The sequence below is a fragment of the Ictidomys tridecemlineatus genome, chromosome X (assembly GCF_052094955.1).
Source record: "Ictidomys tridecemlineatus isolate mIctTri1 chromosome X, mIctTri1.hap1, whole genome shotgun sequence".
Classification (NCBI taxonomy): Eukaryota; Metazoa; Chordata; class Mammalia; order Rodentia; family Sciuridae; genus Ictidomys; species Ictidomys tridecemlineatus.
Window position 1 is genome coordinate 18108062 of NC_135493.1, and position 23844 is coordinate 18131905.

At 37.4% G+C, this 23844-nt stretch overlaps 1 protein-coding gene and 1 pseudogene across 1 annotated transcript in view; one reads left to right on the forward strand and one right to left on the reverse strand.

Annotated features, from left to right (window-relative positions):
* Gpc3 (glypican 3) overlaps positions 1-23844 on the forward strand; it is a 399890-nt gene that overhangs the window by 157184 nt on the left and 218862 nt on the right. The window lies entirely within an intron of this gene.
* On the reverse strand, positions 7272-7707 carry LOC101956604 (ubiquitin-conjugating enzyme E2 L3 pseudogene; annotated as a pseudogene).

Consider the following 23844-nt stretch of genomic DNA (forward strand, 5'->3'; position numbering starts at 1 on the left):
CCAGAGATTAGTCCTATGAGTACATAGGACAGGGTAATTAGGTCTATTGATCTTTGCTACAGCCAGTGCTATCAGAATGGTGATCAACTTTATAAGCAAGATGTGAATATTCATTTTAGCTAAGGAACTAGGATGGCTCTTATTTCTTGAACATTCTTTGCCCTAACAGGCATTGCCATGCACCTACTAGGAGATTCAAAATAACTTAAAGCTCTTTTTTATAGTTCTGGTATTAGAGACCAGAATGAGTACACACTGGCTGTGCCAAGAATAGGAAAGCTTTAAAGTTCAATAGAGTTGGCCCATGGGGCAAGTTTCGTAAATTCAAAAACTCTCTCAGGAGTTCCTACCCTTGCCATTTAAGTTGACAAGTGAATTCTCTGAAAGAGAGTTTCTCGGGTAAAATGTTCAGCATAAAGCCCTTTTCAGGAGACTTCCTTCACAACACTGAGCATCAACATGGGGCAGGTAATAGCTTGTAGCTGGAGATAAGTCTTAAGCAGGAGGCTTTCGTAATCGTATTAGAACCTAGAAAGGTACATAAACAGCCATCTAAAGACCTAGAGAGCCTGGCATGATTATTTCCTGGATTGGCTTGGGTATAATTCCTAGAGTGAAAGAACATGAGCTTGCTGAGTCAGAGACAGGCTCACAGGGAGCCAGAGCAACTTGTGTTTTTTGCATTAAGTAGCTACCTAGAGCTCTTTCCTCTTTGGTTTCCTAAAGAGGAATGGGTTTAAGAAAACTTGAGCTCACCTAATCAGAGAAAATCTATTTATTTATTTATTTATTTATTTATTTATTTATTTATTTATTTATCTATCTATCTATCTATCTATCTATCTATCTATCTATCTAGTGGTTTTGGGCAGGCACACAGCCAAGAGATCAAGAGTCCAGTTATAAGAGAAATGGTCTACTGAAGAAACCTAAGTTCATTCCCAGGCAGTAAGAAAAATTTGATATCAAGTCAAGGCGATATGGACTGAGGGCTTTTATCTTCTCACCTGCTTTTTACTCCTCCTCCCTGTGCCTATCCTCCCTGCCCCAGTTTTCCATAAGGCTTATGGAAATCATAGCTATTGCTTTCCAAACACATCTGTGTATCTGTATACATAGCCTGAGTCAACTACAGTGAGATCAAAACATATTTGAATTTAAATATTAACAGTTTTTTTTTTGCTTCTCAGATGGCTTTGGAATAGAAAAATAACTCCTTCCAGCTATAATGGTGAATGGTTTTGAGACTAGACATGTCTGTCAGGTATACATTCAACAGAGTATTTTGACATAATGAAGTCCATTAGACACATTCAAATCTTTCATATCTAAAAAAATGGAAATACTATACTTCAATTTCAGTAAAGATTCAATAAGAACTTATCCAAATAATGTGAATGTTTGTTAAAGCTTTGGACAATTCCATTAGTTAAAATATGGCTTTGGGTCGTCACAATGGGTTTTTGTAGCTCTTTTTAATCCCAGAAAAGGAGAATTAGGATCTTTCAACACTATTGTCAACAGAATATCTTTTCCTTGTTTGGTTTTTAACTAAAACGTTTATGTTAGACTTACACATTCTAACCAGTCTAGATACTTGCCTAAGAGTTTCTTGTAAGTAGCCTCAAAATTCAAGTCATTTAAGCCTGAAATTCTCAAGACAAGTTTAAACTAGCACCCAAACTCTGTGATCAGTCTGGTGGGAATTGTTTTACAGATACCTGAGGGCAGATTTCAGCCTACATGAGCAGCTGTGTTGATTATGTGACTTTAAAGTGACTGGTTTTCACAATTTGACCTTTTTCTCTCAGTTAGCTTATGTGACTTAACCTACACTGTATGTAAATGATGTTTGATGTTAAAAGGGAATGAGTCACACTTAAGCAACATCAGTGCCTATTAAGTAGAATATAAATGACTGTCTCTAGATATGCAATAGAGATTTAAAATCATCCCATAGGAGTTGAATTACATAGGAGAGTTTCCTGTGTAGTTACTCTGAAATAAACAGACAAGAAGAGAAAAAACTAATTTCAGTTAGGAAAGTCTTTTTGTGTATTAATCAAATGGGTGAATCTCAACTTCATGATCCTTTTATTCAATTTTGTTTCTTTTTATCTCATTGTATTTACAGTTTCTTCCTCCTTCCCTCCCTCCCTTCTTTCACTCGGTTCTCCCTCTTTCCATTTCTTCCTTCTTTAAGGAATGAAGCTCTGTAATTTTACCTATGTTAGCTAGAGATGTAATTAGCTAGAGCTGCATACCAAAGTACAAAGCTTACATTTTAAATGACTCACAGAGAGAGTGACAATATAAATAATTGTCCAAATAGGGGCACTTTTGAAAGTGAAAGGAAGTGCTAAAATAATTAACAGATATGTTGCTCTGTGTAAGAGGTTCAGAAAGCATCTCATCTACCCCTCTTTACAAATCATGCTGTGAATGGATAATTATGAATGTAATGCATTCCACTATTGTCATGTATGTAAGAAATAAATTTTAAAAAAGAAAGAAAAGGAACCTGAGAATGAAACAGTTGTGTCTGCTTCTGATCCAGGTCTTCTAACTTCCAGCCCAGACCTCTTTCAATTACTCCCCCTGCAACCACTTTAACCACTCTAGCAACCTGGAAAGACATAGAGCATGAAGCCATCTCATTCTTTGAGTTTCTTTCCTGAATAGCTTTCAGACGTGAAACTTTTCAGCAATGAGAAATCCCAGCCCGTTTCCTCCCAAATCAGAGCTTTACAGCTGAGCAGGTTTATTGATACTGGTTTGAACTCCCATTGCAACTCATTTGTGGTCTTCTCCCTACTTTTCTGTAGTTTAATAAGAATGATCAATCCAGAAAAAGAAAAGCCAGTTAGATATTATTAAATGCATTCAGATAATTTAAATTTATTTTTTTTTCTTTTTAAGTTAGAAGAAAGTAAATCCTTCATTGATTTTTTTGAGGCACACTTTTCAGACTAGCCATACTTGAGTGATTATCTGCTAACCAAAAAGGTAAAGCAATGGAGTACAGTTTCTCCTGAAATCATGAACTTGAGCTTGTGCTTTTGGATAAGAGGTGAGAATGAATGAAACTCTCAGCTGTTGCTAACTTATGTTTTGAAACTGAACAGAATGTACCTGAAAGAAAATGGACCAGAAACTGGGATTAAGTTTATAAATGTAGTGCTTACTGTCCCCTCGTGCTGTTATCTTGTGTATCTTCTCTCATCCTTGTTCACACACTGGATTCATTTGTCCTGGTGATAGACAAGCAGCTTAAAGATACTCTCATTAATGAAGGGGACCAGCTCCAACAAGAGTATTTCTTGCTATAAACTTCATTACCAGTAGTACAGATGACAGAAAACATACAGAAGAGTTTTAGAACACAGGAAAACAAGGACTTATAGAATAAAAATATTGTCAAATCCTAATGGAAATACGGATGTAATAGATACAAGGCCCTTAACATTAAGATCAATAGCTCACTTCCCTTTTATGTATAGTTCAATAATCATTTGTTGGCCGAATAGCATTGCTAGATGCCAATATTGATTCTCCTAGCCAATGTGAGTTCTTCCTTTCATTTGTCTAATGATGACTCTGGTAGGAGATTCTTCTGTGACCAGCAATGACAGTATTGGTGCTTGCTCTAGCACAGACTAGATATTTGGATCACAAACATCAACCAAGTCTAGAAGGCTGGGAAGCTGCAATCCACTGTATATTAGGACCAGCCAGAAATGAGGGAGGCTTTACTTCTTTCTCACTATCTTTCCTCCTTTTCTCCTTCCTCGTTGGTGCCGTCTTTCTAGTGAATCGATTGCCCTGACACTTTCCCTGCTTCCTTCCAAATAAACCTCCACATTTCTAGGCAAACCAGACACTTGGCTTCACAAGTTATAAATGTTAACAAATGACTGGAAAGCAGCACCAGCATAACTAACTTTATTATAGTGAACTTCCTAGAAAGTTTGTCAATGGAAGTATATAAAATTGTTCCAGTATAGCTGTGTGTTAGTCAATTATTTATTTCCCTGAGTCATTTGCTTCTGTACTCCTCATATTCCTTTTGCACATTTTGTATAGTTGACATTTTACTACTTGGCCCTCATTTTGGTTCACTTCCTCTCCTTACTGTTATAAGGTTGCAGTCTCTTCTCCATATCATTGACCTTATAACATGGAAAGGAACAGGAAAAAGAATACTTTGATAAAGGAAAGAAGGGGGATCCCACAAAAACAGAAATGAGATCAGTGGAGTAGAAGAAGGGGAGGATGGGAAAAATGGAGGAACTGTGGGAAGAAATTGACCAAATTATGCCCTGTACATAAACCCTTATGTGTACCTATAAAGCACCAATTAAAACAACAATAAATAAATAGGAGAAAGAACAGTAGAGTAGAGGAAGGGAAACAGGAGAAGGGAAAGAGGAAGAACTGGGGAGTAAAGTAGAGCAAATTATATTCCATGCAAATACGGTAATGTCAAGATGAGCCCCACTGTTGTTTAACTATAATGCACTAATAAAAACACTAAAAATAAATAACCAACCCCCCCCAAAATAAAATAGTTTGAAAGAGAGGGTTCAAAAGTGGCCTTAGGTTTGCTAGGGATCTCGTGTAAGCTAGTCAAGTACTCTACCACTGAGCTATACCCCCAGCCTTAAAAAGCAACTTTTCTAATGCATTAAAAATGTCTCCTCATCCATCCATAAGGCCTGTATTTGTATCTGGAAATACCTGAAGTCAATAACTATTTTCTGTATTGCATATGAAATCTTATTTTGTGCATTATGCATGTTTGTGTGTAGGAGTATGTATAGGAATACAGTACAAACTGTGGGTGGTAGTATTATAAATTTCTGAAGTTAGAATAGGTATTTTCTTGTTTTCTGGTTTTATAATACTTACTATATCTTGTGCACTTTAAATATATTATCTCATTTATTTCCCACAAAAATCCCAGGAAAGTGTGGTGTCTTGCCCATAGGGTCATAGCTAGTACGTGATGGAAGTGGAATTGGAATGGAGATTTGCCTGGCTGCATAGTGCCAGTCTCTTTATATTATACTGCTTCCACACAAATGATTCTGAGTTTTCCTTCTTCTTGATATTATAGCATGTAAGGACCAGGTATATTTCCCCACTGGCTTTGGCGTTCTTACATTTAATTTCTTTATATCCCCAAACCTGTTGAGTCCTTTTTCTATTTATGAAGCATTCTAAGCTTTGATTTGTATTTTGGGATTGTATGAACCCCACCCCCACCATTTTCTTTCTCCAACACATATGGATTTCTTTGAAGAATCAAACTGTCATTTGAGACTAAGAAGGAAAGGCAGAGTGTGTTAAATTTCTCCCTGTCATGAGAGCATGGTTTTCATTAAAATCTCCACTTTTCTTATAGGGAACAACCCTGTGGGCCCCAGCTTATGTTTAATGTGTGTTTTGTGGCTGTGGTCTCCTTGCTATTCTTAAGGTCCTTTCATGACTGCTTCATGGTGGTGTAACCAAGTCGTGGCAGTGTCATTGTAGTGCCTTATCCTTTAGCACATGGCTGGTATTGTTTACAGAGTTGCTTTCTGTTAGCTCTGATGTTGCTTTGGACTAGCAGAAATGCTTGTGAGGCAGGAAACAAGCTGAGGATGACAATGTACTAGAACAGTGGTTCTTCAACTTGATCTTGCTTCAGAATCCCCTGGAGGAACTTGTCAAAATACAGCTCTCTGGGCCCTTTCCCAGATTTTCTGATTCAGCAGATCTGAGCTGGGTCCAAGGAATTCACATTTCTAACAAGCTCCTAGGCAATGCTGATGCTGTTAGTCCAGAGACAACTCTTTGAAAAACATGGCAGCAGACAATGAAGGGAAATTGGCTTTACCACTTGATATTATCTTTTGCAGATTTGTACATTTCTTGAGTCTGGCCACAAAGTCAATACTTAATACATATAAATGATGCTTATTTTGATGTGACTACATCATGTGATGCTTATTCCCTATGCTATCCCTTTTCCAGCCTGCTCCATTGCAAAAAGAGTTGCTTGTGAGAACATTAAACAGCATCTGCCTCATTGGGCAAACTTACCCTCTAGAGTTTTACTTTGTCCTTTGTCTTGTGCCCATGTTTCAAGCAACTGTGTCAGATTCAAACCATTTGGTCTCCCCTGGGTTTGATGAATTGAGAATGTGCAGTAGGGTGCTTTATTCACTGACTTATCCTTCTTGAAAAATGAACCCCCAGAATTCCATTAAAATAAAGATCAAAATTTCCACAAATCATCTATATTGTCATGTTTTTTTAAATCTTCATACTTCACTGGTACATAAACAAGAGCATCAGTTAGGGTGCTAAATTAAGACCAGGTATTTCTTCAGACTTGAGCCACATACACCTTTCTAATAGAATTTTATATAGCATGTCAAATGAAGAGTGTTCTGCTTTTGGTCACTATTCATCCATGTTGGCTTTATTTTCTCTTCAGAAATTGACCCAGAGACTTCTAACTTAAAAATAAATTTTTAAGTTTTTGTGATTTTTATCACTCCTGATTAATTCTGACAATTCTCTCAGTGACTCTTCTTTTTCTTGTTGCAAAAGCAGGGGAGGGGGTGGAAATCACATTGTTATATGTCTCTGTTAACTGCAACAATAAAAGCAAGATAGAAAACCTTCCACATTCTGCTCTTAATTCTCTATAGCATAGAAATGATGTTTTATTCAGTTTCCCTAAGTGCCAAATATTCATCCTTAAATCACCTGAAGTTCTTTACTTTCCTTCATTCCAAAAGATCAGATTGTGCCTTTGCCTTATCTAACCAGGTATTAGAGTGTGCTCTTCTTACGATAGACTTTTTAAAAAAATATTATGATACATCACATAAAACTGCTATTTGACTTTTTAAAAAATCAACAAACATGGCCAACATTAAAGTTTGAAATAGAAATATAAAGTGATTCATCCAGGTACCTGATGATGATGACAGTGAGGATGAAGACAATGATGATGATGCAGTAGCAATAGGAAGAGAATAAGTACCATTCATACAGGGCCTGCTATATGCCATGCATTTTATGTATTATTTTTCACCAACTCCTCTCAACAACCTTAGGAGTTAGGTACTTTTACAACTATTAGTATTCTCTCTCTCTCTCTCTCTCTCTCTCTCTCTCTCTCTCTCTCTCTCTCTTTCTATCTGATAGTTTAAATCTTAAACTTGCAGATTACCTAGAACCCACGGTAAGTACTTAATACATGTCATTTGTAGTATATCTTAGTCTACAGGTAATTTTTATTCATATTTCTTTGTAAACTCTTCAGCATTCTTACAGATTTTTTACAGTCCTTAGAGTATTCTTTAGGTAGGTCAACTCAAAGTAGGTACTAAGGCTGGGGACCACTCATCAGTGCTGTGAGGAGTTAGATTACTTGGCTGATTGTAGTTGTTAGCTTCCAGTTTTAAGCACTGATTACTGGCAGCCAGACTTATCCCTTTTCATGGATGTTTAGGTGATAGATCTTTGCTTTAAATATGATCTTCAGTAGTTTGAACGGGTACTGTGCTGGAAAGTTGATTTTGATCCTGAAAGGTTATCAGAAACAATAAACCCTGGTCAATTCAATAAACTATCTTTATCAACCTGGATATTGTAGAAACTTTTCATGTCACATCTGCCTATCTCTTCAAACTCCTTCATCAACCTCCTGCTAGCTGCCGTCATACATCTGGTGGTGCTGCTTTCCCCAGTATCCTCTCTTTATAAAGGAAGAAACTGAGTATTGGAATGGTTAAGAAACTGCTTGAAGTCATACACATTAGCAATACTGGAATTCCAATCTAGGTCTGTTGATTCCAAAGCTTGGGCTCTTTCTAACTGGATCATCATTCTTTTTTTTTTTTTTTTGGCAGAACTGTGGTAGATCATAATTCTTGTGTTGTAATTGAGTATAGGGAATAATGTATTATGAAGCCAAGGAGGAAGAATTCACTGGTGACCACATTCAAAGATAAGCTATCTGACATCTAGCTCTAACTTTGGCCTATAACTTGATTTTATACTCCACGGTCCCCAAGTCATAGACTGCCTTTCTTTCCTTTTACTGGTTCAATTTTTTTTTCTTAAGTTATTTTTGGAGATAGAGAGTTCTAGGACAGGCCACTCAACTTTATTTTCTTCCCAGTTTGAGATGGAAATGGGGGAAGGAAAGGTGAACAGTGGACCAGAATGAAACCCTGTAGATTGCCCAGTTTGTGACAATTCCACAGATTTCTTTCTTTCTTTTTTGTATGTCCATTTGATTTGCAAAAACAAATAATATATCAGGTAATTCAAAAAAGTCTATAGCTTAATTGTGTTCTCGTATACTCAACATGACTCCAGGGCTAATTTTGACCCAAATGTGCCTGGTTCTGTGCAATCTGGTAAATTAGTAGTCTCTGAAAAATTGATGGTGAAACTCACTTCTTGTGGCACCACTGATACTTTAATCAGGACCTATTTTAGTATCTAATGGTAATATTTGATCTTTGCATACAGATGATATAATAGACCTATTATGTATTTGTAAGGAGAGCAGATATTTGCTAGGGCACATTACTTTCTTAAAATATATATAGTTGAAGAAAAACAGGAAGTGCAGAATGGCAAAGGTTTATGACAAGTTTTTTTGGTCAGTTTTTTTTCCTTTTGTTTAAATAACTTTTTTTTTCTGGTTGTATACAAAGTAGTCATACCAATTGTGTCTTCATACATGTACTTAGGGTAATGATGTCCATCTCATTCCACCATCTTTTCTACCCACCTAACCCCTCCATTCCCCTCCCACCTCTCTGCCTTATCTAGAGTTCGTCTATTCCTCCCATGCTCCCCCCCCCATCTCACTATGAATCAGCCTCCTCATATCAGAGAAAACATTCGGCATTTGGTTTTTGGGGATTGGCTAACTTCACTTAGCATTATATTCTCCAATTTCATCCATTTATTTGGTCAGTTTTTAAACATTATTTTAAAAGTAAGATTGAGTCATATAAGGTTGGGAGCAATTAGAATTCGACTTCATAGATATGAACTAGAAGTAGAACTGGGGTTCTTAAACACAGGTTTGTTTTTGAAATATCTTGGTAAGAAAACCAATCTGAAATTAAAGAAGGAAAAAGTTGGAGAGGAAAATAAATGGATTCAGTATTTTGGCTTTAGTATATTTGAGGTGCCCTTGAGATACCCAATGGACTTGTCTGGGCTTAAGAGAAAGGTCTGGGCTGGAGAGAGATTTTGGGAATCTTCAGAAGAGGGAAGAAATTATACCTGGGGATGGGATGAGTTAGTGCAGATGTTTTAAACTACTTTAAAATACAGATTCCTTGGTCCTGCATTTGGAAGTTCTGATTCAGCACAACTGGGATAGAGCCCAGGTTTCCCCCACCCCTCACTTTTATTTAACAAGCTCCCCAGGCCATTCCGATTTGCAGCCAGGTTAGTTCATTGGCTCATCCATCAACTCAGGACTTGGCTATTGCTTTGTTGCCTCCAAAGGGGATCATAAAATGTGAAAGATTCTTCTCCTGTCCTTTCAAAAGAGGGTAGTTTCCAAAACAAAGCAAGTTTTGAAGATATAGTTTAAGGAAATATTTATGAAAACTCCAGAAACAGTGGAGCCATTTCCATTCTAGTCCTGGGTTTAGTTTGTTTGTCTATTTAAATAAAAGGAGATCATTTGCTGTGGATTTAACCCAGACATTGAATGAGTAATCTTTGCATATTTTTTAAAGTCACGTAAAGAAGAATTTTTTTAAAAATCAGGGTGGATTAGAAGAATTTAAAAAATTAATATGTCACATAGAAAATATTTTGCAACTATTAGTGTTTTCTACACTGAAAATAGTTTTATTTAAAGAAGTGGACTGCTAAAAATAGAAAAAATTATATCTGGACCTTGAAAAAATTGTCTTTGAATGGTAATGTAAGGCAAATGGCAGTTCTGAATGAGGTTAGGCTAGGCCATATTTGAGTTCGAATTTTGGATTTTTTTTCTGTAAGGGTTATATCCACATCTAAATATAAACCCAGGATGCTGTAGGCTTCCTGAATCAGATCTATTTCTTATTTGAGACAGATGAAGTCATCAAGCACTTTTCCCATTTTACTATGTCTTGGGAAAAGAAAAAAAAACCTTCCTTTTAGGTACATTAATTTAAAAGAATTTTTTTAGTTGTCAATAGACCTTTATTTTACTTTATTTTTATGTGGTGCTGAGAACTGAACCCAGAGCCTCACACGTGCTAGGGAAGTGCTCTACCACAAAGCCACAACCCCAGCCCTCCTTTTAGGTACATTTAAGGATTATCTAAGTAGTCAAATTGAAGGATGGAGGGAACAGCAGCTATTATAGGCCTCAAAGGTTCAGAATCCTTTGCAATGGCTGTGAACCACCCTTACCTTCTCAGATGACCCCTAATCCTAGAATAGGATAGTTTTGAACCAGGGTAGAAACTTGGAAGTATAAGTTGGTATAAGTTCCTGGTTATGGAAATAAAATAAATTATATGTATGTTGGTATTTTGTTTTGACTCAACCTACCAGAGTCATATTTTACTTTTTCAATTTCTTCCACTGTGACCTTGCATGTTTCATATATTTCCAAATCTTCTATTCATTCTCTTCATCTACACAGATGTTTCCTAGTGGAGCTGGATATAGTCCCTATTCTCTGGACAGGAATTCTCACTAGGTGGGAAACCCAGTAATGTTTCTGAATGATTGTTTACTGGTGTGTAATTTATAGATTGTTTGTACTGGTAAAATGTTATATTTGGGGGAGTTTTCAGAGCAGTTCAATATGTTATCTCTCTCTCATAGTAGCCCTGTGAAATAGAGAGGGTAGGGCAAATTTTAACACCACCATTTTAAAGATAAGAAACTAAGGCTTGGAATTATCTCAGTTTAATGTCCTTGACATTCAGCCTTCTTGTAGAATCAGGAAGAAGGGGAGTGACGGACAAGAAAATATATGTGCACTGACTTTGAAACAGTTTTGCAAATATGCAGGTAGATTATCACCATCACTGAATTTTCCCATGGGGAAGAAATATTAAGCACAGTCTTGACACCCACACAGTTCATGCAAGACTGTTTGTAAGCTGGACTGAATCACAGAGTTGGCACAATATATTATATTGTTTTGAATATAATTCCTCTTCTAAAATGCTATTAATTTTTCATGTATTGATGAGGGAGGATCTGTGAATATGTATACAAACTAGAGTTCTTTGACTTTCCTCTTAATGATAGAGGATATTTGCACTTAGAGTTGTGCTTTTTTATGTGCCATATTTAATATTATATTACATGTTATCATGAAGTACTATCTATATCCCAACCTTCAGCACATCATTTATTCATCTGGATGTTCTATTTGTATTGACTCCCATGTTGTGGAAGGAGTTGCAAGGTTTGGGATTTATAAATGTTAGAGTTTATAATAAAATGTGTTGAAAATGGCCAACAGAAATGGTAAGGTCAGTAAGGCTTTTTTTTTTCCCTTTCCAGGCCCATTTTCTGTTTCTCAGTAGTATTCTCTCACTATCTTTACACACACACACACACACACACACACACACACCCCTAACTAGATGGTTAATTCATTCATGTGCAATTAAACTTAGAATGCAGACTTCATGGAGACAACACATAAAAAACAAAAGCTTAAGAGACCTATTAGTGAAGTTCATTTGAGTGCCTGAGGTATAAAGAATCTTTACAGCCTTGACAAAATGTATCTCTAAGTGTTCTTTGTTTAACCAAGATGTGCTAATACATGTTGTGTTGTATTTTAGTGTTCTTGACCTTTTAATTAAATCCCTTGAAATGAAAGTTTCAGGAGATGACATAGATTTAGTTGAAGTTACCAAAGATTGACATTTGTTAAGAATAATGCCAGTTTGGGTGACAGTTTTTAGAAAACACACTTGCTATTTCTTTCCCTAGAGGGAAGAGAAGAAGTGGGTTTTTTTCTACATGATTTTATAAAATTATGTTAGACTTTATATGGCCTCACTTGATTCCAAGCAAAAAGATACACATATAAACACGTTAGCTAGCATATCCTGATGAAAAATAAGACTTGTGAACCTCCATTTATCAAAATAGGGAAGGAAGCAAACAGCAGTTTCATTGCTTAGAATCTTCTCAATTGAACCTGCTAAAAAGTATAAAGTCTATTTCAAAGAGCGTGGGCTGGTTAAAGACTAGGGCCACTTAATCTAATTTCTTTGGCTGCTTCAGATGCAAAGCTCTTGGTGATGTACATTTCTCTTTGAATAAAATCAAATCTCCTTTGAGAACTTCATTGCTACATTTTTTTTCTTATGAAGTATTCCTTACAAGGAAGTTTCAGAATTCATTGATCAATTCTGCCATTCCTCCTACTCCTTGATTTCTAGTGCTCAGATCTACTAATTTATTTATTGGGGGAGATTCTAGTTTATTCTGTTAGTAGCTTGTGAGTGAACATGTCATATATCAGTAGATGTCAAATGAAAGCAGGACAGCTATGATAACAATTTAGACTATTTGAAATGGACTAGATGTGACTGTTTCATACTCTCCCTAGCAAAAGAGGGAGATTTCAATTTGTGTTGATCTTCCTTCTCACACCCATTGGTTGTCTTATTCCATGATGCTCTTGAACTTAGTTGAATTTCAAGCAAACTGCTTATTCTATTTATTTGGTTATCAGGCTGGACCCTCCTACTGTACACAGCTATAATGGCTCGCACTAGCAGTCTTTCCAGAATGCACTTAGGAACTTTTCTGCTTTTGCATTTTGAATCTGCAGCCCACTCTATTATTTGCTAATCCATTTGCATTTGCTTTTTCCTTGTTTCTTTTTTTTAAACAATCACCAAAAGAGACTTCAGAACAAAATGAGCCCAAACATACTAGATTGACAGTATTCATCAACTTGCTGCTTGTCTCCTGACACTAAGATAATCGTATTTCAGAGTTGTGCATGCTTGAGTGTTACAATACACTAGATGAAATCACTTTGAGTGAGGCTTTGAATTTCTTACTCAAATCCATAGAAATCTGAATGCCCTGGTTTGTAACCTGTAACATCTAGGCTGGTCTGGAATTTGTAAAATATTGCTTGTTCTCTGTGTTGAAGAAACAGACATTTTTGTACTACATTCAGTAAAGCTCTTTGGCACTGGGGAGTGCTTGGATTAGTGGAGGAGGTCAGATGAAGCCAAAGTCATCTTTGAATCACAAGACAACATAATTCTTTTTATCTGATCCAAATGCTGAATTTGACTATTTGGGTCCTTTTCCCCCCTTTTCCTTCCTTCCTGTTTTGCTTCCTTTCTTCCCCTCTTCCTCTTTTCACTGCCTCAATCTTCCCAAGGCAACCGATCTTTGGCAGGCCAAAGAAAGAAGAGATTAGAGGTACTACAAGTCAAAGAATGTGCAAGGTTCATCAGCCATATCTGGAAGGCTGCTGACATCCATGACAGAGATTTCTCTCCAGAGTCATTAGTGATCTTCTGCACTGACACACTAGCTCATCCTGATGAAAACAGTGGAGCCTATCCTGCTAGATAAAAGGTTAGATAAAAGGCTAGTGGAAGACTCTTCCTTTCCTTCTGTAGTCTCAGATTGTTGATTCTTTAGACTCCAAAGAGGTTATAGCTACATGAATTTTCCTTCTGATATAACATACATTCCTAAACAAGAGGAAGGCAGTCACAATCTTATCAGAGAGGACTCTACTGACTTTGTGTGGAGGTGAAGAAAGAGGTAGCACAGAGAGGAAATAAATACATTGAAGCTTTAAGTGTCATAAGGAACCGGTATATAAAAATCAAACAGGGAATGCAAAAAACGAGTTTCTGGCATAGAAATAAACTGCAGGATATGATGAAATCACATATAAGTCCTCCTCTTGTGGTGCTCACAGCCAGTAGTATACTTATCCTGACTTGCATTCTCAGTAATGAAGATGGCTTTATCTTGATGTACTGAAATTCAATCCTGCTGGTCAGGACCAGCTTCAGGAATGTGAAACCTGTGTAGTCACATAGGACCCTGTGTCAGAAGGGCCCAGCACTTGCTTTAATGCTCTTCAAGTTCCTTTTATCAAAATGTAGTACTGAGGTTGGAACTCAGGGTCTTTTGCATGCTAGGCAAGTGTTCTACCACCAAGTCTTATTCCAGCCCACCATGTTGAAATTCTTAATACTTTCTGAGTAAGGGTACCACATTTCTATTTTCTACTAGCCCCTCCAAATTATGGTAGGGGGAGTTTCTGCTTGTGTCTTGTACCCCTTTAACAAATATGGGTCTGAGACAAAACAAAATATCCACTGCCCTTTCTTGTACCCTTTCATCTTCTAAATGTCACCCCTACTCTATTCCAGTGAGGGAAACTTCAGATAAACTCATTTCTACCTAATTATAGAAGACTTAATATCTTTTCCTTCCAAGAACTAGTTGCCTTCTAAAAGAAGATAGCAAATAAAATTAATGTGAAAGTCAGCATCCAAAGAAATGAATTTTAAGGTGGGCTTTTTAAACAAAGTGTTTATCACAGTTTATAGAAACAATAGTAATATTTGAACTGCACTCTTTATAACTCTTACATACTGCTCCATTCATAGTCCTCTAGCAATCTGATGGTTTATGTATTCATAAAAGGAAAATGAATTAACTAGATGGATGGACCAAGTTTTTTAAAAGGGGCATGTTCATTTCATGACCCATGGAGATCAAATGCCTGTGGTAATATCTAGCAGACTTGGTGATGGCTGTAGGAGGACTCAGCCCTGTTCCTTAATTAAAATGGAGATTTTAAGTACCAAAGCATACATGAGGGGAAGTAGTGTCTGGCCGAGGGGTCCTGTTCATCATATAGGTGCTGACTGTATGGGCCTATCTAAGCCAACTTGGCCTGAAGGTACATGGACCAGGCTTCTCTCTTATGAACACCATCATTATACCATCTGCCTGACTAGGATCTCTTTTAATTATTTACAGTCTGATCTTTCAGGGATGCAAAACTTGTTTGATCTTTATTTTAGCTAGATAAACTTAAATTGAAGTATAATATCTTAATGTGTTACTGAGCTCCAGTTCAATTTAAAATTATCCTTTTTTCACTTGTGCTAAAGAAGCATTATAAAAAGGAATTTCTTGAAGTTTTGACAAACTTACTCTACAGAGAAAAAATTTGTCAACTTGAGACTTTAGGAAACATTGTAATTTTTCTTCAGAAAGAGGACTTTTTTCTTAATAACTTTAGGGAGATTGAAATAAGGCTGAAGAGAAATACAGGAAATTAGATTTAACAATCATGTATGCACTTTAGAAACAAAAGCTAATAATATGCTTGTCCCCTAGTCTTTCAGGAAATCCAGGGAAGTGACACTAGTGATCCAAAAAAAAATTCCAGGGGCAAGTAATAAGCAGAAGTTTAGTTTTGTGGCCACAATAACAGGTTAAAGCAAGGGCAGATGATAAATATGGCAGAGGTCTACTCATTTGATCCCTTCTAGACTTTCCATATGCTGAGCATTGTGCTCTGCTTTATAGAATAAAGACAAATATGCAGTTAGTCATCTGTACATCTTAAGTATAGTAGCAATTATTTTGAATCAAATACACTTGGCCCTCCATATTCTCAGATTCCACATCAGCAGATTCAATCAATTGCAGATTCAAAATATTTAGGAAAATAATTGCATCTGTATTAAACACATGCAAGCTTTTTTGTCATTCATTAGACAAGACAGCATAACAACTATTTATGTAGCATTTATATTATATTAGGCATATAAATAATTTAGAGATGATCCAAAGTATATGGGAGGATGCACATGGGTTATATACACATACTATGCCATTTGATATAAGGGACTTGAGGCAGCTACAGATTTTGGTGTCTGCATGTTCTTGGAACCATTACCTCCTGCCAAAACCAAGGAACAACTGTAATAAGAGTTGTACTCTAGAGCTCAAAGTCTAGTAGGGAAGATAGCACCTATTCAGAATATCTGATTGTGAATGAGGCCATCTTACTATATTTAATCACTTGGATTCCTAATCCAAGGCTCAGGGACAAAATCCTAGGAAGCAGTAGCAAGGCAGTCCAGAGGTACCAGAGTTCTTCTGTTCAAGAAACCAAGCCAGTTACTTAGGCAAGATAGAGTGTCAAGACAGGGGCAGAATGGCTGAAACTGAGGTATGTGAATCACAAGGAATTACCAAAGACCCAATTATTGCAACTGGGTAAAATGCCAGAGCAGGAATAGAAAATGCCAGGGAGACTTGATGCTGAGTACCAGCTCTGGAGGTCACTTTGAGCCTAGGTAGGGCTGGGCTTCTCGGGGGGAGGGGGGGACTGTTATAAAGAGGCCTCATCAGTAGTCACTCAAGAAAATAATAGCAGTGAAGTTGAGTTAGCTTCACTGAGAAGACAGAGCTAAAAAGTGTTATAATTTCCAAATGACTTAAAACAACAACAAAAAAGTTATTTCAGACAATTTATAAATTGTACCACTTAAACTATTGGTAGCTTGAGTCCTCTAAAATCCTTATTCGAGTGGTGACTCCCCCAAGAAATTAGGACAGTGGATACTATAAAAAAGCACTGAGCTGATCAATAGGAATAGAAAATGTTTCAGACTTAGCAAATGCTCCCTTTTAAGTAGTTTCTGTTTTGAGTCTCAGATAAGGTATACCCAATTTCTAATTACCATGCTTTGACTTAAAACTATTTGTCTTCTCTCAGCTCACCGCTTTCTTGGTATTACTATAATCCAAAATCTCAGTATTTTTTTCTTCAGGTACATTTTTGGATTTTTTCTACATGATGACAAGTCATTTTTTAAAACTGTGGTACTTTTAATTGTATCAGCATAGGGTTGATTTTGTCCTTATAGTTCAGCATACAGAAATGAAATTTTGTTGATATGTGTTGGAAATGGCTTGTATAGCCTTTAAAGTTTAAAAGAGGAAATCTAAATTACTGAAATAATCAACCGTGAAAAATGGCCCTAGTCACTGCCCATGAGAATTTTTGCTCCATGGAATGTACTGGAGTACATGTACTGTATTAATTATGATTGTTTACTTGGAGACCTTTGAAAGACAGCTGGTCTACTGTTTTCTGTATTGTAGCAGTTCAGGGAAATAGAGTAGACTTCTAACATGTAATGTGCTTTTCAAAAGCCTCAAGATAATTTATATTACCTGTAATATAATCTCTTAAAAACAGATTTTAAAGTCTGTAAGTATTTAGATGCATAGACCAGATAGTAAACTTGTTTTACAGAGTTTTTTTCCTTTTGAAGGTTTGAATGAAAAATTACACTTCACTGGATAGTTTTCATGACAATCTATCTTACCAACCTAAGCCAGGTTGTTCAGAATAGAAGCTGGAAATTTTCTCTCATCTCACCCCACCTTGACCAGACATTGCAACATGAATTTGGAATTGGGACCATGTGTGACCTTTATCCATTTACTTAATATCCAATCCTTGCAAAGCATAAACAGACTTTCACCTTTGTAGTTTTTTATGGCTATGACCAGTTTATGTGAATTACCACAAGGGGAGGACATGGTCCCTGACAGTCGGATAAAGGGACATTGTTCCTGAGGAATATAGTGGTTTTAAAAATATTTCTTGCTTCTCTTGATGATATCAGTTATTTTCTGGTTATAATAGCTATGTATGTCTTAGCTACTTAGTTTGTAGAAATAGCCTATGATCTGCATATCTGATTCATTTTGGTTGGCATATCTCAGGCTGAAGCCTTCTTTTTATTGATTGTTGATGTAGTTTGGGTCAGTCAACCAAATGCTTGCTAAATGCCCCTGTACGTATCAGACTGAGGTAAATACTGAGATGTGAAGATGAGAGAGAGAGAGATAGCCCCATATCCTCTGGGGATTCACAGTCCAGTGGGGAGGACACATGAATAAACAGATATTTTGTGAAGTATGCAAAATATGTTATCAGAATTTTCTCTGCCTCTTCCTTTATTTCTCTATTAGATGGATGTGATATCTTGCTTTTTAAATTTATTTTTATGTGGTGCTGAGGATCGAACCCAGTGTCTCCACATGCTAGGCAAGCACTCTGCCACTGAGCTACAATCCCAGTTCCTCTTTTACCTCTTCTAATCTGTTCTTCAACTGACTACTTAATAATAGATTTTCATAAAAATATTCCTTAAAGTAGATTGAGAGGCCATTAGCATCTTCAGCCACATAGTAGCCAACATATTACAGGGAAGAACGTTTTGCAATGGGCCTTTTGTTGAAATCAGATAAATTAAGGTTCTGGGATGCCTGAGGCTGTTGGAGGCAGGTTTACAACCCCAATTCATGGTAGTTACTTCTGGTCTTTCAATGAGTGGAGGAAAAGGGGAGAAGCACTTTGAGGTAGAAGAGAAAATAAAAAGGCACGTAAGGTGCCCCTACACACCCAATATGTGCTTTTGAGCCTAAAATGGTGCCTGACTCTGATGTAGACTTTGTATATTTTCAGTATGCCACGTTCAGCTGTCGACTCCTTGAATTTTTTCTTAGCAACTTCCACACAAACGAGGCCTCCTTTGTGCTTAGGGACATTCTCAAGCACTTACGTTTTTTCCCTGGAATTCACAGGCCCTGCTCTGTTCTGTGTTTTATTGCTTTCAGCTTATTTCCTGTTCTCTTGATTAAAAAGTAAAGCCTTTGTAGAAATGATAAGTTAAAAATGAAACAGACACCAAGCAATGCTGACTGGTGTCCACACTCTTTCCAGGTGAAGGGAATCCAAGGCAAGTAGGAGAAAAATACTAAAGGGGACCAGCTTTCTTCACATGTCTTGTTCAAAGGGAAAAAAAGTGCTTTAGAGGCCTAGTTTTTTCCAATTCTCTGTGGAGTTACTTTGCTAACTTTACAGCTGTTTATTTTTTCTTTCATTCTACTGTCTCCTGTACAGATGGAGCAGAAGCTTCCTATGCTGGGTTGGTTTACGTGATGGTAAAAGGGATACATTCACTGGCTCTATCAGGGGGCCGACTGAAAATTATCACCTCCGACAGCACAAGATGGACCAGCTCTTTCTTTTCACCTCCTGAGGGTTTAAACACTCTCAACTTTATTAACAGGAACTTGCAAGGACAAGCCTGCTAAGCTTATCTTGTTCCAAATGAACACTTTAATTTATCAAAAGCGTACAGTGAGGCTATGCAGGTTTATAGAAGGAAGACCATACAAAAACCTCTCAGAGGTCCAAGGCAGTGATCTGGTGCTGAAGCAAGAGATTGTTGGTTTTACAAACAAATATATAGGCTGTTCCTATTGTGATCAGCCATGCAATTGTGGCCTGAGGGGTTGTGTGCAAGATTGGAGTTCATAAAAGGATGTCACCCAGGGTGCAGAGTTAGGATATTTCTGGGTTTGATGACTTAGGAAAAAAAGATATGAGGAAAAAAATCTGCTTAGTTTTAAGGGTATATTTAGTAAGCACATTGAGCCTTTTCATTTCACAAGAAGGTATTGTTAAATTTAAATGTCTACAACACAATAGTCAAAATTAGAAAGTAATAGAACATGCCATCATAATAAGTGTTCACATATCAAATAGTTTTTGATACTCATTAAGCTCTTAAATTTCTTAATAGAAATTATGTGCACATGCCCACACATGTTAACTGTAATAGGTTTTCCTTGATATAGTTTCATGTATACTTTTAATACTGTAGCAAGGTATTCAGTTTTTGCATTTAATTATACTCTTTGAAAGACTCCCCAGCTTGTAATGTGTACAGTGTTTTAATTAAAATGCATTTTCACCAAGCCACAATGATAAATTTCTCAGAAAGGCAAATAATCAGCTTGTAATGTCAGCTCACTTTGATGCCTGGAGTTTTGTGTGTGTGTGTGTGTGTGTGTGTGTGTGTGTGTGTGTGTGTATGTTAACTGAGGATAATCATAAGCCAAAAGATTATCATTATCATTTTATTACATTACTCTAGTTAAGGAGAATACATCAAAAGGAAGATTGCATTTGGCAGCCCGTTGCATAATGGTCTTTTGTTAGAAGGAAACGTAGCTCCCTCCCCTAGTGTGTATAGAACAACCCAGGACAATTCTGGCAGCTGGCCATGGAGTCTGTCCTGGCTTTGGCAAGAACAGATGGTTTTGGAGTCTGTTGTTCACATTTGATTTCCATGTTACAAATTTTGAATGAAGTCTTTACTGAACCCTTTGTCTTGAAGTCTGCAGCTCCTCACATCAGGGGGCAGTTAGGCGCCGGTCCTGACATGCCAATTTGACACCAGAGTACTGCCAGAACTTGGATTCCCCCTACCTCCGGCCCTCTACTGGATGGAAACAGTAAGTGTGGGTATACTGCCCTCCGGTGTCCAGCTTGGAGAGATGCTGAAAGCTGTAGTTCTGATCTCTCCTAACTCTGGAGAGAGAAATGGTTGAGCTCTCTCTTTCTGGTACTTGGGAGCAGCTATGAAGATGCCTGCTTGAATGCCAGATCCTTACCTGAAAAATCATAGTCCATAGACTTTCAACTTGGGGAATGACCTTGGGGCTTATCCATTTCATCACCTTCCTTCTCACAGCCTATACACATTTATTGAGCATCTACTATGTTTAAATTTTTAACTTGAGATATTTATTAGCATCTGTGGTGTGTTAGGCATTGTGCCCTGAAGTGAGGGATACAATAGTGAAAAAAAGGACAAAAATCTCTACTTTAGTGGAACTTACAGTCAATTGGTGTGGTGGGACACAGGGAGCAAGAAGACACCAAACAAGAAAATAATAAGGCATTTTTAAATTTAAAGTAAGACTATAAGAAATAGCAAAGCAATGTGGAGTGAAGGAAAGGTGCAGATGGTGGTTTTATAGATAGGTTGGTGAAGAAAAAGCTTCTTCTGGGAAAGGAATTTAAGAGAACTGAATGAATTGAGGGAATTAGCCATTTGTAACATGTTTAGGAAACTGAGGCCAGGGAAGGTGGAGAGGCCTGCCTAAAGTCTCACAGCTCTTTGGTGGTGGAAGTCACTCTAGAATGTATATTCCCAGATTCCAAAGCCAGTGTTATTTCTGAGTTGCATCCAGGTAAAATAACATAATTATTGAGCTGCTTCTTGATATCACGTAGACAGCTAGATGCTGAGTCAGCAGGAGATACACAAACATGAATTAAGGTGAATTTTCTCTTGTTAAGGGGCTTCATGACAGAATGTGTGTGTGTGTGTGTGTGTGTGTGTGTGTGTGTGTGTCTTGTGCATAGAGTAGTTAGCAATCACCTGTGTGAATGGTACTTCATTATTCAAATATGGCATTGTAAATCTGTGGTGTCCAGGACGAACCAATTGAGTGCTAGGTGGCTGAAGTGCCTTAGAGGATTCATTTCTAGGGAGGTGGCATCTTCAGATCGCTTGCTGATTCCCATCTACCCTCACCTCCCCAGGTCCAGTAGAATGGCTGCTCCTTGTATTCTCCTGAATTCTGTGTCAGGGATGAGAAGGGACAATTTTAGGAGCCAAGTCAGTAGAACTCTATGAGGAAAAAGTCACTATTATTCACCAAGTGGTGGTGGTGATGCTCAAAGGTCATCCAATTCAGAGAGAGGTTCAAAGCACTAGTGAATGGGAACCCCTGCCCATGTGATTATTTAGTCATTGAGGATATACCAAGGAGGTGCTGCCTTTGTTGAGACCCCACCCCACCCACACTTTCTGCCACACTCTTGGCCCTTCCAGCCTGTACCACCCAATTCCCATTCCTTTCATGAGGCTGACTATACCGCACCTAGGATCTTTCTTCAGAAGAAATAGCCTCTTCCTTGTATCTCTTTACATAATGGTTCAAGGATTAGATATGATGTCATGTCTGACAGCTTAATTGTGGATGTGGCTTTCAACACACACCAGTAGGCTGCAAAGGGGTGAAGTAGGTAAGTGGTTTAGCCTTCATTTACCTCTCATTTTTCTACTACCACAAGGACATTTTTTTTAAAATCAGCATTTTTGGAGTAAGGGAATTTTCAGCAGAAAATATATTCCTTTGAAAATAAGTATATTTTATCTACTACTCTAACATACTCTTTTTCCGCCCTCCCCCTCAGAGAATAACACAAGTGACAATCAAAGATTGAGAGTTCAGAACGAAATATGATGAATATAATTCTGAGGTCAATGTTTAGTATGTTCTGTGTGGGTGTAATCAGTTTCCTGAGGAAACCATCACCTCTTCTTCCCTGGGAAAGAAATGTTCCACGTGGTGGGTGGGAGAAGAAGAAATTCTTTCTTTACCTTTGGTGCTTGCTGATTGCCAAGACAAAGGTTTCAACTTCATTCTCATTCTGTCTTCTTCCTTTCCCTATTTCTCTTTCTCTGTCATAAATCAGCCATTATATCTATTTTTTGGCTGGTGTCCACTTTTTCCATGCCATTCAGCCAATTGGCTCCTCATTTATCAGTTGACAATAATTGGGCACTGATTATCCCAGCTCTTTTCCAGATATGGGAACTCCTTCACAGGATTTCCCCAAGTTTTTAACTGATTAGAAATTTTACTTTTTTTTTTTTTTAAATTCTTCCATTAAGTGCTCTGTGCTCTCATTTACCACTTTATTTTATAAAGTTGAAGGATAGCAAAAGGATCCATTTGTGCTGATTTAGAAATGATAACAGCTTATATTTGCACAGTACTTTAAAAGTAATTTTGCATTTGTCTCATTTTTCTCCTTTAACAACCCTGGGAGGGAAATGGGATCATCCCTGTTTGATAGAAAGGCAGCAGAGATGTATTTAGTTGAAAGCATCAGTCTAAGCAATTCATAGAAATAACAGGTGTGTCCCCTGATGACCCCCGGAGGTAGTTTGGTCTCTGATAATTAAACTTAAACAAGATGCAATAGATCAAAGCAAAGGGATGTCTCTGGAAGGTATTAACATAAGGAAGTGATGTGTCAATGAAAATAGAGGACTGAGAGAGTAAATGAGGCCATTGACCCACACATTTAAGGTGGCAGGAAGAAGGAGAAGGGGAAGGGGAAGGGGAAGGGGGGACGAGGAAGAGGAGGGGAGGGGAGAGAAGGTGGAAGAGAGTATAGGGTAAAACTGGTTTGAGGTTTGCCATCAAAAGTAATTTGCTTGTATACAAGCAGAGATATGAAAAAATGTGCTCTATTTGTGTAATAAGAATTGTAATGCATTCCGCTGTTATATATAAATAAAACATTAATAAAAACCCCATAATTTGCTGAACGTCATATATCTAGCTTATAGCAGCCAAAAGTAGCAGAGGATTTTCAGTGTATTAATTTCTACCAATGGAGGCATACCAGAGTGAGAAGGGCCATGGTGTGAGGTGGAGATAGAAAAGCAAGAAACTAAAAAAAAAAAAAAAATCTCTTAAGTCAGTTAAGGGACAGTATCTCTCATGTCAAAGGGGAAGCAATGAGGCTGAGCACTATGTGAGAGGAGGGGATTGGTCACAGAGTTTAGAGAATTTGCGACAATGAGAAAGTGCCTACTCCTCCACCTGAATCCCTTGGTGCCTTCTGTAAGGATAGCCCCTTAAACTCAAGTTTTGCATATTTCCACCATCTAGGACTTTTCCCAGATAGAATCTAGGTGCAGAGTTTTCCGCTTTACTTTGTGTTATGCACTTTGTCTGATGTTAGATCATTTTACCTAGGAAGCTGGATGAGATGGGTGTACTGTGAAGTTAATGGTAATTGCTGTGGTTCATGGAAGATGTTTCTGTATCTTATGTATTAACTCACAAAACATTTTGGATTGTACAGACATATTCATCTTTCACCAGGGG